The sequence below is a fragment of the Syngnathoides biaculeatus genome, chromosome 12 (genome assembly GCF_019802595.1).
Source record: "Syngnathoides biaculeatus isolate LvHL_M chromosome 12, ASM1980259v1, whole genome shotgun sequence".
Classification (NCBI taxonomy): Eukaryota; Metazoa; Chordata; class Actinopteri; order Syngnathiformes; family Syngnathidae; genus Syngnathoides; species Syngnathoides biaculeatus.
Window position 1 is genome coordinate 22,005,116 of NC_084651.1, and position 19,620 is coordinate 22,024,735.

At 40.4% G+C, this 19,620-nt stretch overlaps 1 protein-coding gene across 6 annotated transcripts in view; it reads right to left on the minus strand.

Moving 5' to 3' along the window:
* Window positions 1-19,620, minus strand: part of LOC133509485 (serine/threonine-protein kinase 32C-like) — a 91,165-nt gene that overhangs the window by 35,768 nt on the left and 35,777 nt on the right. The window contains exon 1 of one of the 6 annotated variants that reach the window (XM_061836532.1): window positions 5,625-6,036. The exons of the other annotated variants lie outside the window; for them this stretch is intronic. The gene's annotated coding sequence lies outside the window, so the exon portion shown is untranslated. Of the gene's footprint in view, window positions 1-5,624; window positions 6,037-19,620 lie in introns of those variants that run through there. 6 annotated transcript variants of the gene reach the window in all.

Here is a 19,620-nt window from a genome sequence, read left to right on the forward strand (position 1 = left end):
TTTAGCAATTTATGATGCAGGTATGACTATATGTTGATTACAACTACATTAATTTTCACAGATTATTTTACAGCAGGGCTACATTTAATATTTACCCACAATATGTAAAAAAAGCCTGCTCTAATAAAATCCTAACGATGCAATTAGGTGTTACCCTAAGTTAATTTAAACAAAACTGTACACGATGTAGTGTCTCCGTACATGCAAGTGCCTTTAAGAGACGGAGCCTGATGGGGTGGCTTTAGATATAAATGAGTCTACGTGTGAGTGTCTAGGTGGGAGCAGTAACCTACAGCAGCATGTTCATTGTACTTTTGTGTTTTACTGTTCTGCGGGCATTCAAAATAAAAAATAAAAAAAGAGTTGTACCAACAACTGTGGGTGTCCTTTCCTTTATACCAGTGGTTATCAAACTTTTTTTGGGCATGCCCAACTTTTGGGAGATTGAAGTTTTTCCACGCCCCTGCTCCTACTTTAAATTTTGTCTGGTGGAGGTGGGGGAGAGGGGCACTGATAATTAATGCAGGGGTGGGGTGCTGAGACGATCCACGCCCCCCGTTATGACAAAAAAAAACCTTTGAAAACCTCTACTTTATACAGATTAAAAAATAAACTCAAAGTGCTGTACATTCACAAACAAAAACTAAATACAATACTAGCAATGAAATATTCCTCTCTGAAAACAAGTTTAAAAATATAACCTGTAAAAACATGGTGTGTGACCCTCAATAGTGTGTGAGTATGACTTAGAAAGACAGAATTGTAAGTTGCACACCCTAAATCATTGTTTTTAGAGTCAGGAAGCCAACAGACATAACTACAATTAGAAAATGTAATACAGTATTTAATAGACAAGCTAATTTGAGCAATTATATATTTATTTCTCTATGTTTAGGTTTGATAATAAGAACAGGCAGCTTATGCATTATCTGCATGAGAGAGCTGCTCAAAGTGGACATGGATACAGTACTAATTGTAAATGTTGGTTACTCATACCTTAAGTCAAATCTCCACTGCACTTAAATGCTTCATCAGTTGATGAAGTATCTGTAGTTTTCTTTAAAGTGGAGTTTCTTTAGAACCCAGAGCATTACATCGCACAGCTCCAAGCCACCTCTTACAGCAAAATGATCATTGCAGTGATCACAGACCCAGTTTCTCGATGCGAGCAAGGTCATCTGCACAGCACCGTCCTTGAAGGGAGTCTTAAAAAAAAAAAAAACCTTCAAATGCTGAAAACTAAATATTGAAGGCCCTTCCTCTTTACTGGTTACAAAAAAATATAACCTCTTCACAAGATATATGCGATAAGCCATTTATGTTAAAAATCATTTTCCATGCCTGGGTCAAGTAGTTGGTTGAACAACAATCCAAATTACAGACGAACTCTGGCATTTCACTGGCTCGGAAATTATTTTAAAAATCTTCATAGCAAAGGGAGTTTAAGTAGTATTGGGCAAGGTTCAAGTAATTCACTGTAAAGATGATATAACTATTGGAAAAGCTACTCTTACTTTCATTCGAGAGTACAATATAAACAATTATTTTATAGTACAAATAAAAATAAATGACAAATCTATTCCACTGAGCAAAAACAAAAAAAAATATGACATATCTAATTGACCATATACTTTCAAATTCTTTGCCTGATACCATTTTAGTTGATTTAGCAGATAAAATATTTCAACTGTAATATACACAGGATCTAAAATTCAGTCGATTGGGTTTCAGCACCTCTTTTATCCTTCAATATCTTGCGTTTCTCAATTCCTGAATCTCCCGGTTGTTCATCTTCAACCATAAAAATAAAGCTAGCGAAGTTAATGGTCAGCCACATATTTATTTTACAGTGTACAGTATTTGTGTGCAGCTAATTTGCCAATGAATGCATTCTTATATGATGACTTTGTTAGTAACGAGCATGATATCACATTCCTACTGGCAACCGGAATATCTACCGTATTTATTTAAGGGGAAAGGTAATGCGTCCTGCTGCTTGAATTTTTCACATTTCCTTGTTCTTAGGTTGTGAGAGAACTTGCAAAATGTTTTCCAAGCATGATATTTTATATATTAGAGCTCTAACAGGAATTGGAACATGAGGATTAGAACATGAGATGCTGACTTTAGTCAAATCGTTAGCAAAAAAAAAAAAAAAAAAAAAAAAGCAAACTTTATATAGGGCATTTCATACACAAGGTAACTCAATGTGAGTAGAATACAAATAAAGAATTTAAAACAGGCGAAGGAAAAAATTTTAAAATTAAAATGACAAAAAACTAAATCACATGGGCAGTACGGTGAGGCAACTGGTTAGAGAAATGGCCTCACAATTCTGAGAACCGGGGTTAAAAATCTCTGCACCGCCTGTGTGGAGTTTGCATGTTCCCCTCGTGCCTGCGTGGGTTTTCTCCGGGGACTGTCTGTCTCTTTGTGCCCTACGATTGGCTGGCAACCGATTCATGGTGTACCCTGCCTCCTGCCACTGTTAGCTGAGATAGTCTCCAGCACTGCAGCTACTCTTGTGAGGATAAGCAGCTCAGAAAATGGATGGATAAAAACATGAAAGTAAAAGTATAATTAAAATCAGCATATAGTGCAAGAAATATTAAGTACAAATACTTTAAAAAGCATGAGGAAAACAGTTCTCAACCTGGATTTAAAAACATTCACATTGGGGGCTTTTGTCACCTCTGATGGCAACTTATTCCACTTGTGTCCAACATAACCATGTTTGCTTTGGACTCTGCGCGCCACTATTTGACCTGGGTCAGTCGATCTCAGAGCTCTACTAGATTTGTATTCGGTAAGTATAAGTCTGGTCAGACGATATAAGATAGCTGCAACATTCTGATTGAACTACAGCTGTTTAATGCTCTTTTTAGGGAGTCCAATCAAAAGACCTTTACAATAGTCAAGTCTACTTGAGATAAAAGCATGTAGGAGCTTTTCCAGGTCCGTTTGACACATGCAAGCCTTCACTGTAGATATGTTCTTCAGATGGTAATTTGGGTAAGTGTGGTTGACCACATTCTGTCTTGCCTAGAATTCCTAAACACCTGTCAACATTCTAAAAATGATGAAACTTGAAACAAAATAATTTATTCATATATTCAAAGAGACTACTGTATATGCAATTCCGTGCATTAAAATGTGTTAATCTAGAGAAGGAGAAACCAATAATTTAGGGACCAGAAATGTGAGGGAGATTTTCTCACAGGTCTTCAAACCCATTTGCATATAAATTGAGACATTTTTATCAAAACTGGAAACAGTGCACAGGAAAGATTGAAGCAAATCCCTCTAAAATGTTTGGAGCCAAACGGGGTTAAGGTTACAAAAAAAAAGACGGGTTATTTTTAGGCAAATGCACATTTGTCAACAGTGTGAAAGAAAGTAGGGAACTAAATACAGGGAGTTCTCGGTTTAATATGGTTTCGACCTAAAACGTTTCGACTTTACGACACCCGAGTCTTGTCCGCCATTATGGCCCCAGCACCATCGTGTTTCTACTTAGCTCATGCATTTGACTTATCTGTGTTTGTGCGCTGGGGGTTTATTTACCCTTTTCGTCCACCTTTTTACACATCATGGCCCAAAAGAAGAAACCTGGGTTTTCTCTTTACCGTGGAACAGAAGCTTAACATTATAAAAAAAAAAAAAAAAAAAAAAAAAAAAAAAACAGCAGAGAAAAGATTAACACCGATTGACATGAGGGACATAAAGACTTGGGCTTCAGTCAGATGACCATGGTGATTATTATTAATAGAGATGAAAGTGGACTTTCGTGAAAATTCCTGAAAATACAAATGCGAGCACTCGGGTGGTCCAGGGGCATGCCCCCCCCCCTTGAAATTTTTGAAAAAAATGGATGGCTGTGGTGCATTCTGGCGATATCTGTGAACAAAATTCTGACAAAAATTCAAAGTAAAATTTCTAAGTCCTGACCCCTAAAAAAATTGGGCAGAAGTTCCCCAAGGGCCAAACCCAGATTTTTTGCCCCACCCCCCCCCCCCGCCCCCCATCCCCCTATCACTGGATAGTACAAAATCACATTTGTCATTAAAATATGCTTAAATATGCTAGCTTATCTCAAGACAAATGAATCAAGTGAACTATTCAGTAAAAAGACATGTAAAATTGTCCTTTTCCCCACATTATACATATCATACATATAGAATATACACGAAAATATATCCTAGAGTTTCCACACCGTACAGCAAAACATGTTGAAAAAGTTGATCTGTAGTAATTACTATTAACGTTTAAGTCTCAAACTTGTTACGTCGCGTTCTACTGATACACTCGACCACATTGGTCACTATCTTAGATATAGATCTAGTAATACTAATAGTATAATCAGTTGCCTTTAATATTTTGATACACACAGTCACATTTGAAACATGTACGGGTGTGGTCAGTCATGCTCGCAGATAAAGTTGCGAGTGTGATGAGGGATGGCCTTAAAATAACTTATTGGATTAATATAACATAACTAAAATAACTCATTAGAAATAAAATAAACAAATACATAACTAAAATAGAAAACAAAAATTTAAAACTCAGAAATGATCATTTCCGATTTCAACTGATATTAGTAGAACATGATATAAAACAGTATTTAAAAATTTTCATCAATAATCAATAAATTGATCTGCCAAACTTGATCTGAAGACAAGTTAAAAGCACTGGCCTGTCAAGGAATAAACACGAATGCTTTATACTTGCAATGTTTTGAAAATGCTGAAAGTTTAGTTCAACATAAATCGGCGTTCGTGGCAACAAGCTAATGATACATTGGAACAAAGATTCCTGTCGGCAATCGTGACGTATTGTTGTGTGTGTGTGTTGCACGCATGACCGGACTACCGTAAATAGGAGGGCGGCTTGCTAGAAAGCGCGTTTATGTGCATGCGCTCAACATAATGGCCACACCTGAATCAAGTGACGAGGTGGATGATAGTCTTTTTTTTTTTTTTTTTTTTTTTTAACGCCGTCACACTGCCTCGCGATCGACGCAAAGAGCACTCCTGCCTGGTGTAATTTGATTTCCTTTGACATGGCTCATGATGTTGATGACTTTCGAGGTAAATGCGCTCGCATTACCTGAAACAGTTCTGAACATGCGCTTTCGTACATGCTCCGTACGTTTAACTTGTGTTTCCTGTTTCCGGGTGAATACGGGTTGTTTTTTGAAGCAGCCTTGTTTAGTTAACAACGTTTATGAAATAAACACGTAAATTAATGTCAAGACCACAAAAAATAAGAGACGTCTTGAGAGAATGCGATGGGAGGGGCGCTACTGTTACTCGTGTTAGTGCCTCAACATAGCTACACTCGTGAAAGCAAAACAACGAACTCAAACGCATGTTTGCTCAATGTTGTCAACTAATATCCGGATTCATTTTAGGCAATCTTTCCCCAATTTTCCGGAGCAATTTTCATGAAAATTTAAAAATCCGGAGGACTTTCATCACTGTATTAAGGACAAAGCCTGTATTTTAAAGCATGTGAAGGGTTTGGTCCCTATGAAGGATGCAGTGATCACGAAGCAACTTTTTTTTGTGAAGAAAAAAAACGAAGCAACGTTCTACGATCGTTGCAGAGATGGAAAGATTACTTACGTTATGGATCGAGGATCCTAATCAATTTAGGCTTAATATCATGTCCATTAAGGGAAAGGGCATGGCGTATTTGGCACGGCGTATTTTTCTAACTTTGAAAGAGCAGAAAGGAGAGGACGCTGAGGAGGTATTTACCACGAGCAACGGCTACCTGCACTTGCTTACTTAGCAATAGCTGAGCGCAGCCTGACTTCATTCTTCAACATCCCAGCCTCCCTTCCCAAATAGTAAGTGAAGCATCTTATATTTTTTACTTTAAGATATTTTAGTGTTTTTATATGAAATACTGAAGTATGTTTTATGGCCATATTTAGTCATGACTACATAATTTCCTCATGTCCTCAGCTCTAGCCAGATGTGTCCTTGAGCGCATCTCTGCACGTAGGCTAACCTTGATGAACTGCATACTGGACACTTTGTAATAACCCATTACCAGCTAGAACCGGTTGAGACAGAAACCCTTTGTTTAAGTGGAAAGCCCCGAACTCACGCCACAGGTTTGATATCACCCATAGTCCACCCTTCTGAAAAGATAAAGGATGTGAGCTTTCTCTGTACCTTCACACTTCTGATCTGCTCTCTACTGATATTGTCTGTAAGTCATAAATGCCCGGAATATTCTGTAAGTAAATTCTTCGAAGAAACTGTTCATCATCTCCAGCCTTTATTTGGATAACCAACATTCTCATTACCCGAAATTAAACAAGCACGCGAAGGAAAAAAGCGTCTTCCAACAATTGGTAACCCCGACGAGTTTTCGAACTGAGGTGTTGGTTGACAGACAGAACATCGGCCAGCCAACAATTGATAAGGTAAGAGGACATTTATCGTCCAAAAGTGATCTTCTGTCTGTTAACTGGGGTTGAGGTCCATGTCACGTTTGAATTTGTGACATTGTGAAATTAGTCTCTGGCTGGTTGAACAGTAGGGGAAACATTGGGTGGTATAGTTATGAGTAGAGGTTGAAAAGCCTTAGAGTGTGTGGACGTAGCACTCAAGAAAGGGTTTAGACGAGCACTGTGTTCGGAGGTTGTGCCGACATAAAAAGGTTGTAAATCCCGTGACTGTCAGACACACCAGTAGGTTGTGGGCCAGTCCAAAACTTTCTGGACCGATAGGTTGTCTCGTTCTTTTCGGAGAATCTTAGAGACTAGAATTCCTCATTCGAAATCAAAGGAGTAAGTGTACACGATAAAAATAGGTTGAGAAGAATAACCCAGATGAACAGTGAAAATGCGCAATTACAGTCCTATGAGTAGAGGTTGAAAAGCCTTAGTGTGTGTGGTCTTACCATTCTAGAAAGGGTTTAGACGAGCCCTGTGCTCGTAGGTTGTGCCGACACAAAAAGGTTGTAAATCCCGTGACTGCCAAACACACCAGTAGGTTGAGGGCCAGTCGAAAAATTTCTGGACCGGGAGGTTGTCCCGTTCTTTTCGGAGAATTCTAGAGACTAGAATTCCTCATTCGAAATCAAATGAATGTAAAATAAAGAGGCTTGACCAATTTTTTAAAATAAATAAATAACTTTAATAATAATAATCGTAATCCAGCTGAGAGATAACCTTAATAAAATGGCCTAAGAAGGGTATGACGATACCCAGTGGTAATTGACCCCTCCGTAGAAATTGCATCATCCGCGTCGCTGACCAATCAGAGGCCAGAGATCTGCATAAACCACGCCCCTTTTTGCACCCGCCGTTCTCTCAGACAACGTTGCATGGTCCAGTATAGCTTTTGTTAGCGTTTTATCGCGTATTTGGGTTCTTTAACAATACATTTGATTAAGAGGTGTAGTCACGGACTTTGTAATAGTGACGACAGGTATCCTGAAAGGCTAGTTGGTGGAGTTCAATTCGTACCCTTTCCAAAACCAAAGACCCAGTACGAAAATTGTCTTCAATGGGATCAAACTTTGTGGAAGACTGCATCATCAACTGAATCCATCTAATATCAACCGGAACAGAAGACCGAGTACGAAAAATGTCTATGGATCAAACTTTGTGGAAGATCGTATGATCAACTGAATCCATCTAAAATCAACCGGAACAGATATGTTTGCATGAAGGTATGCCCTATATTTGATTTTCAATACATGTCTCATATAAATGAATTAGCAGTTCTTCGCTTGCATAACATAGCTAGGTGTGAATGATTGACACACTTGATCTGTGTTGAGCGATATTTTGCGATGATCTGACTGAATAAACGTGTCCCTTTGTTCGCGGCTAATGAGCTAAGCTAAACCGAACTAGCAGTCCTAAAAGCCTTCGACGTGCACCGAGACACAAAAACTGAAGGAAGGATGTTTGAGGACACTAAAGTAGTGAATGTCGTACTCGGTCGGGACTTACGTAGGTTCGGCACGAATTCAAGAATAATTATTGAGGGGAGCCCGTGACGTTACACAAAGAAAACGAGAGAAACAACTCGTAAATCAAGCCTTGCCTTCTTCTTTTCCTTCATACGGCGGTTCAAAAACGGCTATACAGATACACATACAGATTCTGCAAGTGTGATAGGTAACACGAAAATAGGAAACTGTCAATGACGAATTCGTCTTTGGGTTATAATATATTATATTATGTGGGTTCTCGGTCTTCCTCTGACTCCGGAAAGATCTCGCGCTAATATCAATGGTTTCTCCGTCGATGTGACTCCGGAAAGATCTCGCGCTAATATCAATGGTTTCTCCGTCGAAATACCATTGAAATACCCCTCGCTGAAATACTTGAAGCCCTGCTGTCTGCTTTTCAACGATATTTTACTATTCGCTAAGAATGTGAGTGAGAAATCAGCTGGTAAATCGGACAATTTCGCTCTAGTCTTTTCTTCCTGCGCCGCCATTTTTGCTAATTGTTTGTCTGAGGTTAGCACACGTGGGGTGACGTAACTTCAGGAGGCGTGGTTAACTGCCCTGTACGGAGGGGTCAATTAAAAGAAAAAAAAAAAAGGGAGCGTCCTTCGGCATCTGCTGGATCGTGGCTGAGTGTTTTGCGCGCATGCACACACGATTGTAGCATGGTGAGGCAAGTGTGTATGTGTGTGTGAGTGCGACATCAACACTACTTGGACGTTTGCTGTTCTCATTCCTGTTTTTTTTATATATTTGCAATTTTAAGGCTGAGTTCTTTGAGTTGATGGCGTGACTGTGCAAGGAGGCCCACTCTCTCCGTTATTGTTGCTTTGTCACTTATCTGCCTCTCTGTTCCAAGTAGAGAGACCTGTTGACTAAAAAAAAAAAGAGGGGCGGGGGATTCGATTTAAAACAAAATGGAGGGACAGTTTCATAGGGAAAGTGAATCATTCGATTTGCAAAAAGTGTTGCTAAGTGAACAAGTGACAAATGCATGTGATGTGTGTGTGTTTGAAGGTTGTCTGAAAAAGAACGAGATAAGAAAGAATAGTTGAAAGAATGGATGAGGAATTGTCTTCGACTGCATGTTTGGTGACAATAATGAAAGAAATTGAATAAGCTTGTGTTAAGATTGGCGGCTTTAAAGTTAGAAGTGGAAAAAATTAACAGGTTGTCTTCAAAAGGTAGAAACGTGAGGGAGAATACTAAGAAAGTTGTGAAAATGAAAGCGAAAGCAAGAATGATGGCAATGGGGTGTTAAAGTTGTCCCGTTTGGCTGTCAAGGAAGAAAGTGTTGGTCTGGTACCGTCAACACCCAAATTGCCCTGTGCACCGCCTCCTTACTTGGAGGAGAAACGGCCTTGGGCGTTGTCTCCAACTAACCCATTTGTACCGTCACCTTACCATAAAGCCAGGAAATCTTTATATTAATTTCAGGCGCCAGTATTGAATGTAATCGTGGGCCAGCTTGACGTAGATGTAGACGATCAAACGTCTCTCACTCGTGCACAACAGACATCAAACATGAATACAGTGGCGGAAACTTTGGCTGCTGGAGTGACCGCCACCATTAGTGAATTAGAAGGCAGATTGGAAAAAGTGGTCAACTTGAGAGCTGACCCATTCACACGTTTGACTCAGCTCGGACTGTAGAAGGCAAAATTAAACAGACACCAAGAGGTTCCATAAAATATCAGAAATCAACTTAAGAGAACCGCTACTGAACATGAAGCAAAGCAAGACCGCTCCCTTCGCACCCATCGCCCTGAACAAGAAGCAGCCCGACTGAAAAGAGAAAAGGGAGTCGCTGCCACTAAGAGGCTGGGATGATTGGTATTTCGGAAACGATTGACGGCTTGCTCAAAGCAGGAGTGATGTGTGAAATTCCTGGCTCTGATTTTAACACACCCATCTTGCCTGTTGAAAAGAAAAACACTGGAAAGTTTCGCATGGTTCATGACCTGCGAGCAATTAATGCGGCCGTGTTAACCCACACTTTGCCCGTCCCGAACCCGCACTCGGCATTGTCCCAAATTACATCAGCCCACACTCATTTCACTTGCATTGACTTGGCTAATGCTTTCTTTTGCTTCACCCTTCAATGAAGCAATTTTTTTTGCTTTCACTTGGAATGGTGTTTGCTACTCCTACAATCACCTGCCTCAAGGCTTTGTTCTTTCACCTGGAGTCTTCAATGACTGTCGTCGTCAGTTGCTGTCTCCATTTGATTTGCCTCATGGGGTTCTCCTGGTGCAGTATGTGGATGACCTCTTGCTGGCGGCTCCATCTGTAACTTCTTGTCTCGAAGCCACTAGGTCTTTGCTTTCTCATTTGGCCTCTGTTGGACTGAAGTGTTCCAAGTCCAAATTCCAAACTGCAACTACTCCAGACATCATGTTCCAAACTTTTCTGAACTCACTCCCCCACTCCGATGAATGGTCAATGTACAAGGTATGCGCAATCTTTCTAACAGTCTTTGTTGGACCACGGAAGCAGCCACTTCCTTCATCTCTTTGAAACAACACCTTTCCAGTGCCGCAGCTCTTGCGATTCCTAATTACAGTCACATGTTCTATCTTGACTTGTCTAAAAAGATCAGCAGTGTTTCTGCTGCTCTTTATCAGAAAGGGGAAGGAGGAAGTCGACAAGTTTGTCTGTATGCATCAACTCCATTGGAAAAATACGAGCAAAGACACTCAATTTGCGCTTCTTTCGCATCTGCTCTAGCCAGAGTGATTCAGAAGACTACTCACACTGTTCTTCATCGCCCGCTGACTGTGCAAACATCACACAGTACCATCCAGTATGTCACGAGTCAAGCTTTCACCATGAACGGTGGAAGACGGAGGAAAATTGAAGCAATTTTAAGACAACCACATATTCTCTTTACTCATGATGTGGTAAACATGGTTTAAGGTCTGCTCGGAGGAGAACCGCATTGTGTACGAAAAACGACGGAAGAAAACTCACTCTGCACTGGACTCTACGAGACATCTCTTGACAACCCGGACTTGATTCTTTTTACAGACGGATGTTACTTCAAAGGCAACGATGGCCTACAATCTGGATTTGCAGTAACCCAACCCACAGAAACAGGTTCTAAAGAAGTGCAAGCAGAAAGAATTCCAGGCTCCCAGTCCCAGGTATAACAGTATACCTACAACGAAACCACCACAGGGAGTCCACGATCCGGACGTAGACGCCCCTGTTCAGGTAATTTCAATAGGATTTCACTGACATGATTAAAACAGTGTCAGGTTACCGGTTTTTACTAGTCATAGTAGTTTCCTTTTTGGAATGGCCAGAGCCATAACCCTGCAAATCTGAAACAGCAAGCATAGTGTTAAAACATTTGGTTAATCACTACATTCACAACCAGATGCTCCCCTCGAAATGAATATTTGTGAATCTGTGTGGTTAAAAGTAACTAAACATAAATAGTCTGAACGTAAGTGTACAGGTCCCTTTCAGGTCACGGAGCAGACAATCACAGCAGCACGTCCTGCAAGAAAGGGGGACACGTGGTTCTACTTCTCGACTACGCGACCCGCCAGATCCGCCTCAGGTTCAGCGATCACTCTACCTGACGACAACCGGAAAACCACGTCTTCTCCAGTGCCGGCCAGCACCCGTTGATGACATCATTCGACAAGGAAGTTGACTGTGCCCCAGCTCGACACATCCCAGAGGAAAAGGCCCCATGCCTGATGCACCACCCACTCCGGACGATGACGACGCTGGCTCCTTTCTTTAATTTTGTTCATTTCAAGTGTTGGACTCTTTCGAGTCCGAATGGGGGATTGAAGTATGTCTTATGCTCATATTTAGTCATGACTACATAATTTCCTCACGTCCTCAGCCCTAGGCAGATGTTTCCTTGAGCGCATCTCTGCACGTAGGCTAACCTTGATGAACTGCATACTGGACACTTTGTAATAATCCATTGCCATCTAGAACCGGTTGAGACAGAAACCCTTAAAGTGGAAAGCCCCAAACTCACGCCACAGGTTTGATATCACCCATAGTCCGCCTTTCTGGCAAGATAAAGGATGTGTGCTTTCTCTGTACCTTCGCACTTCTGATATGCTCTCTACTGATATTGTCTGTAACTCATAAGTGCCCGGAAGATTCTGTAAGTAAATTCTTCGAAGAAAATGTTCATCGTCTCCAGCCTTTATTTAGATAACCAACATTCTCACTACCCGAAATTAAACGAACACGAGCAGGAAAAAAGCGACCTCCAACAGTACCAACACCCATCCATTTCTGAGCCGCTTATCCTCACAAGGATCACGGGAATGCTGAAGGCAATCCCAGGAGTTATGGTAAATTTGACTTTAATGTGAAATCAGATTTAAGTTAAAATTCGACTTAAGTCGCTACTGTGGGAACGGAGCTCATAGACCAAGGACAAGGCACGAGAGTGGCTGCAGGGAGTGGATTTGTTGACACAAGGTAGAAGGCTGAGGAGAAGAGGTGGAGACAAAATCAAATGAGCAGATAAGATGAACATGTGACAGAGGAAACCTTGTTCAAAGCTAACTAAATCTAATCAGAACCAAGTCGACTAAAACAGACCAAGGCATTATCACAAACATATTATCGACATACATTTAAAACAATTGCATATGTGTACCACCACCATCTAAAAGTATCATTAATGATTATTCATACCATTTTGCAAATTATTTACTAGCGAAAAAAAAAAAATACCTACTGTATTTTCACTTAAAAGCCTTAAATTTTCTTCAAAATGGACGGGGCGCCTTACAATATGGCGTGGCTCATGTGTGCACCGAATTCAAAAATCTATAAATGTTGTTGTGTGACTTTGACAAGCACTCCGCCTGACTGACTGGGAGCATTTCCTGCCAACACGCTGCTTATGTAGAGGAAAGGCAGGAAAGGATATTCAAGTTGGAAGAGAGACGCTAAAGGCACACCCTCTCCAGCAGGTATATATTATGTTTTTTGTGAAACAACATCGTATTTGCGAAGGACACCCGAAAATGGCACCAACAAAGAGGCATGCTAACGAAGCACAGTTCAAACTGCAAGTTATCAGTTAAGCGCACCAAATGAACTCGGAGCTTGCGATTATTCTGGGAGACTTGACGAAGAAACTCAAATTGCTGGATGGAAAAAGTAAATGTTTACAGAGAGCCACGAACCAACCAATGTTCATCAGCACAACGCACCCCTTAAAGAGTTCCCAAAAGCTCTCAGAAGACCCTTTCCTTCAGGGGGAACGAAAGAATCCAAAATCAAGCTTCAGTACCCTGGCAATATATATATATATATATATATATATTATATATATATATATATATTTAAACATATACATACACACACATACCCTTTTTTTGTTTTGGGTGGACACAGGAGAAACTCAGGCTACCAGGGTAGCTTGTGAAGTTACTGTAAAGGTTACTACAATGGGAAAGCCCCTAAAGTGAGAAATTTGTTAGATGACAGTTTCTGCTCCAAAATACAGGCTATACTGTATATTTGTGAACTAGACAATGTGGAATTTTTATCAATAGGTAAATTCATAAATAACAAGGATAATCTGCGGGTTGATGCAGTGGAGGGTTAACACTGAAAATATCTTTTGAGCAGCTGTATTTACATATTGCATCTTATTACTGCAAGTTACAATGCAAAACAAATATGAGCGTTCATCTGAGATGACACGCAGTGGCGACCCCTAATGGGACAAGCCGAAAGAACTACATACAGTCCAGATGACAATGTATTTAGCGTCAAAGTTGATGCGTGCTGCACGAGGAATAGTGAATCGATAATGTTATTATTGTTGATGTTCAGGACAAAGTAAAATAGATACTGAAGTAACAAAATTAAAAAAATAAAGGTAGTGTTTCTTGATGTGTGTCGAGCATAGTGCTGGGCTGCAAGGAGATCCTGTAACAATGCTGGCTGTCATCTTTGACCACCAGCTGCACAAAGCGCCTATTTACCTTTTACCTCTCCCAAATACCCTTTTAGAAGTGGTGAGACAGGCATGGGTGCACACACAAAAACAAATTGATTTTCTCTTTGGACAAAAGAGTGGTGTTTGCCATCACTACTCTCACAGCCAGGCACCCAAATACATGGAATTTTATATCACAGCAGCTTTTAACACTTTTGATGTCTGAAGCATTAAGTATTTTTTTTTTTTTAATTTGTCTGAGCGCAATTATTTAATTAACAGTCATGAGGAGAGAGAAGAGAAATGCGCCTGAAATAAGAACTGAAGCACAGTTGTTTGGCATTCCACTCACAGCAGATTACATATTTGCTTGAGAAAAGCCGAACTAGATGTTCTATGTAAAGGGGACATGGATGTACCTTGACCGCTAAACATCAGCTTTCACATGAAATATTTTAACCACTTTTTGTTTCAGTGTTTCTCAGTTTCCTAAGATGGAAATCTATGTAGACTTTCAATTTATGGTTGCATTTCAGCCTGGGAATTCAGATGGAGAGGCCCCCGCCGCTGTGCAGATGAGAAGACTTTTTTTTTTCCTTCTGCTTTGCAACGAAGCTTTAAATAAGAATCAAATGAGCGGTGACCGTTATTACTTTAGGTCTCATCATTTTTGCTGTATACACTGTATGCATAATAGCTTTTGCCTGTTGGAGGCTTTACGCACTTATATCGCAGTAATCCCACTCATTTGTTCACATATCAAATTGTATGTAAATAACCCTTGATTGCTGATTGTTCACATATCAAGTGTCCCTTAGTTGCTTAAAATGTAAATTACAAAGTCAACACAATCATTTTCTGACAGTGAGCAACAACAAGAATCAACGATGCTTTCAATACATAAGGACTAAAGTCTTTAATGTGGTATACCAAACATTTTCATAAAATGCTAGGTCTAATATTTTGTTATTTTTTCATCTCTGCACCGTGCCCACCTGTAGTTGTACTACTGGCTTCTTCTTCCACTGAAAAGTCAGTTTTGGATAATTTGGTTGTTAACTACTGAGGGGGTGGGGGAGTGGTGATGACCCGCTTCGGGCTTGTCTGCTGTTTCACAAAAATTGTTGTTCGTACTGCGTAAGGCACAAGAGTCCAAGAAGTCAGGAATCATAAACACATGCTGCAGCTTGCATGCTACAATCTAGAGCAAGGGTGGCCAACCAGTCAGAGATGAAGAGACATTTTTTTACTGTGTTACAGCAAATAGCCACATCATACACATCCAAGGGCTATATCATACACATGAATATCATCCTCTCCTCACACACATACCTTTGCTTAGCCAAATTTATGTCACACACCAAACATGATGAGAAAAACTGACTCCTACAGCGTCCCTCGACCACAGGCCAGTAATAAAAAAAGAAAAAAAAAGTGTGCCTTCTCACACAGTCAAACTACCAGTTCAACCAAGTCTTGTCTTGTATGACACAATTATCATCTAAAGCAATACTAAAATACTACCATGATTGGAGGTCTAAGTGCAACTGTCAATCAGTAGCCATGCTGATGTCCAATATTCTCTGTTTAATGTGGCGGGACAGTTGAAGGTCTGATATCATTTGTTTGAGATTTTTGTTTTCAAGTTGATTTCAGCGACATCAATGAGGAATTTTTTAAATAAATTCAATGTTTGGCTTTTTGGCCCTTGCAATGTTCCAAACCACTTGATATGATGCCTTACGGCCACAGCTCTGGTCAGCTGCCTCAGCAATGGAGACACAGAACATTGTCCACTCACTCCACGCGCCCCCCTGAACATGAGCAAAGTTCCATCAGAGGCTGGAGTTGAAACTCTTTCTGACATGTATCAGAAGCCAAGCTGTGTGTAGAGGTGAGTCAGACTATATCTAGTTGGAACTCCTCAAACTCAAACACCAGCTCGGGCTCCTTTGCTCCAGCAGAGGATATGTTCCATGTCCCTAGAGCCAGCTTATGTAGCTGGGGAGCGGATCGCCAAGGTCCCTATCTTTGGCCACTGCCCAGTTCACAATGCACAAAACACATATTGGCCTCTCCAACAGGTGGTGAGCCCATGGGAAAGGTGACCCACATTACCCTTTGGGCTGTGCTTGACCGGGCCTCATATGTCCAGTCAAAAGGCACTTGCTTTCGAGCCCAACCTCCAGGCCTTGCTGCAGAAGAGGAATCCGGTGACCTGCATCAGGGCAAGAGAAACCTCGATCCATTTTTGTTTTTCATCATAGAAATCTTAGTCTTTGTCTGGTCTCTCATCTGGGACCTATTTGTCATGCGTGATCCTAGCAGGCGCATGTAGGGCCCAACAACTTAGCTCCTTGTATCACTGGGGCACACAAACCACTCCACAACAACAAAGTCACAGCTTCCAGGAGGGGGCTTGTGAGCCGTATCGTATTAAAAGTACAAAACCAGACCTCAAGCAAGCCTTGAACAAACATCCTCTCCCGAGCACCAGTGACTATCAATTTTTTTCACCATTTTATCCTTATTATACAGTCGGCGCAATCCACTTTTGTTGTCCTTTACATGGTGGCAAGTGTATACGGTCACATTTGAGTTGATAAAATGGATGGATAGAAGACAAAGCTCAATGATCGTAAAAAAACAGATGGGGTGGTATCGGAATATAAGATTTAATTCCAGTAGCCTGACACTACAATCACGAAAAAGCAAATTTGTCTTGTAGTCAGCTCTGGGCATTACGTGTTGTCTGTCTCAGACGTGTTGTCTGTTTAAAAATGCGGGCCATGTCAAACATTATTTCTACTAGATGCTGTGGGCTATTAAAAAAATGGAAAGCGGGCTGCAGTTGGCCACCAAGCTGTACATTGAATATGTCTGCTCTTCACTGTTTCGCTTTAAAGCCACGGGTACTTTACATATGAAATTACAACTAAACACTACCCAAGTATTATTGTAAGGCACAATCATTTTTGTTTGCTTTTTTGATTGAATGTAACATCTGTGACCTTGAAATTCAAATTAAGAACTGCAGCAAAACCACTGGCCAAGAGTAAGCAATTCATGAAAGCTAGCTGCAAAACCCCACACAACCATACTGCAAAAGTTCAGTTAGTTTCGCCGGCATCGCTCTGTGTGTGCCAGGCTATACATTGTTGTGATTTGTAACCACTCCTTCTGACCTGGACACTCTCCATCCTTGTGTGTAGCGCAGGTGAATCTAAAAATAAGATAAAAGAAGTTCTATTTTTGTAGGTTTGAATATTTTATAATTTTGGTCAGAGTCCCAAACTACTATTTTTGACTCTTCTGTAAATAGCCACAATGAAGAAATTATTTAATGTTTGGTTTCAAAGGCACGGCCGGCATTTCTTACCTTTACTCCTTCCATCTTTTGCTTAACCAATTCCCCAAACTAGAACACAGTGTTTCCCATCCTTTATAGAGCCAAGGCACAGATTTGACAAAATATCTCAAAAAGTATCTTTTTTATTCTGAAATAATTATGATCACTTCCCAGTTTATTTACAAATTTACTGATTGTGAAATCTTATTTGAACACAATGCTGGTATACTTTTAGGAATTGAAGAAAGACAGATCTCTCTTTTCCAGCTACACAGCATGGAATGAATGCTATGCTATAATGAAGGCTCAGATCCGTGGAAACAAATGCTTGTAGTGGGGACCAAAAGGGTGTTCAAGTGAGGGAAGGCAGAAGTTCAGAAGTGTGGGATTCTTTTGTGTTACAGGTCAGGAAAGTTCCCAGAAATGCGTGGAGGGAAGAGAAAGAAAATCAGTCTTATCTCTACATATAGATTCTATTCCACAGAAATATAAGCAGGTGAGAGATGATAGCCATCATTCTCCAATTAAGTTTGAGATTCATGTTAGGACAATGGATTTAACACACATCGTCAGTGAGCAGTAATTGGAAAAGAATTGTGTAGCCAGAGGTCAGGTTGATGAAATGTAATTGTGCAAGCTTACACCCACACACACACACACACACACACACACACACACAACACACACACACACACCACACACACACACCACACACACACACACACACACACACACACACACACCAATGCACACACACACACACAGATGAAGAAATCGGGAAAACTTTGAGGGAGACAAGTAAGGCAAACAGACTTTCAGGATTGGGCGAATATTATCCAGAGAATGGCAGGAATACTTTGCTTATAAGCGATGGCTGATTCATGACATAACATGGCACCCTTATCATGAAGTCAGCCAAAAATATTTCAGCTTTTAGAAATGAAAAAGTTTACATTTACTGCTTGCAATAACTGTATGAGAACAGGAAGACAAGATGATTCACTTAAGGCAAAATAAAATGATGTTCTGTAGAAAACTAAGGCCATGTTCACACGAGAGGGGATGTAGAGGAGATTCAGATACTTTTGCTAAATCCAAATTTTTTATGAACTGGTTGAAATTAAAAAAAGAAAAATGATTTCTAATGTAGATAAAACCTTGGGTTCAAAAAACAATGTCACATGTACACAAAAAGTGAGACGCAGTGTGTCTTCAGAAGTAATTACGGTCTCCTGTATTGGTCTCATCCTGATACAATTTAAAGGATTTTGTTGTTGAAATGACCAGTCCTCCCCTTCTGTTCTAATCATCATGTTTTCGCCAGGGACCTTTTTTTCTCCTTCAGTCGGCATTGCTTTCATTGCGTGTCTGTTTTGTCAAATAAATTGTGACTGTGGTGGCGGTGGAGTTGGTTGCCGCGTTACACTTTTTGCATAATGGACACAAACAAAGTCATATGAAATAATGATTACCTACATTTAATACAAAGATCTTACAATGTACACATTTTTAGATTAAAAAGGGCAATATCTACTTCAGGCTGAATATTTCCCTTATAAATTATGCAAATAATCCATAATTTCACAACCCTTCAGGGAAAAGACAAATAGCAGAAAACTGCTTTCAAAGCAATTGAAGCTAATTTGCCTCGTGTCTATCCCTACCTGTAATTTATGTGAAACACTAAGTGGTACTTTGAAATAACTTTTAAGCAGAAGGGAACATATCAAGAGGATATAATGGCATTACATCAATGACAGAATGAAATCATAGAGAGAAGCGCATAAAATTCAAGGCTTATCATGTTCATACTGTTTAGTATTTCTAAAAGGTGATTTGTAAATTCATTTGAATTCCAGCCTTAGAGAAGCCCTGGAAACCAGTTAAAATTTAAAAAGGGGAATTCATCTTAAAATTACTCTTTGCTGACAAAAACGAGGTGGCAGGGTAGATCAGCTGGAAAGCGTTGGCCTCACTGTTCTGAGGTCCCGGGTTCGATCCTGGCCCCACCTGTGTGCAGTTTGCATGGTCTCCCCGTGCCTGTTTTTTGGTTTTCTTCCGGGCACTCCAGTTTTCTCCCATGTCTCAAAAACAGGCAACATTAATTGGACCCTCTAAATTGCCTTAGGTGTAAGATTGAGAGTGTGGCTGTTTGTCTCTATGTGCCCTGCGACTGGCTGGCAACCAGTTCAGGGTGTACCCTGCCTCCTGCCCGTTGACGACTGGGATAGGCTCCAGCACTCCTATGCCCCTCGTGAGGATAAGCAGCTAAGAAAATTGATGGATGAATGGATGGATGGATGACAAAAATGGTAAAATTTAATGGTTGTAAGTTGACTTACAACTGTAAATATGTGACTGG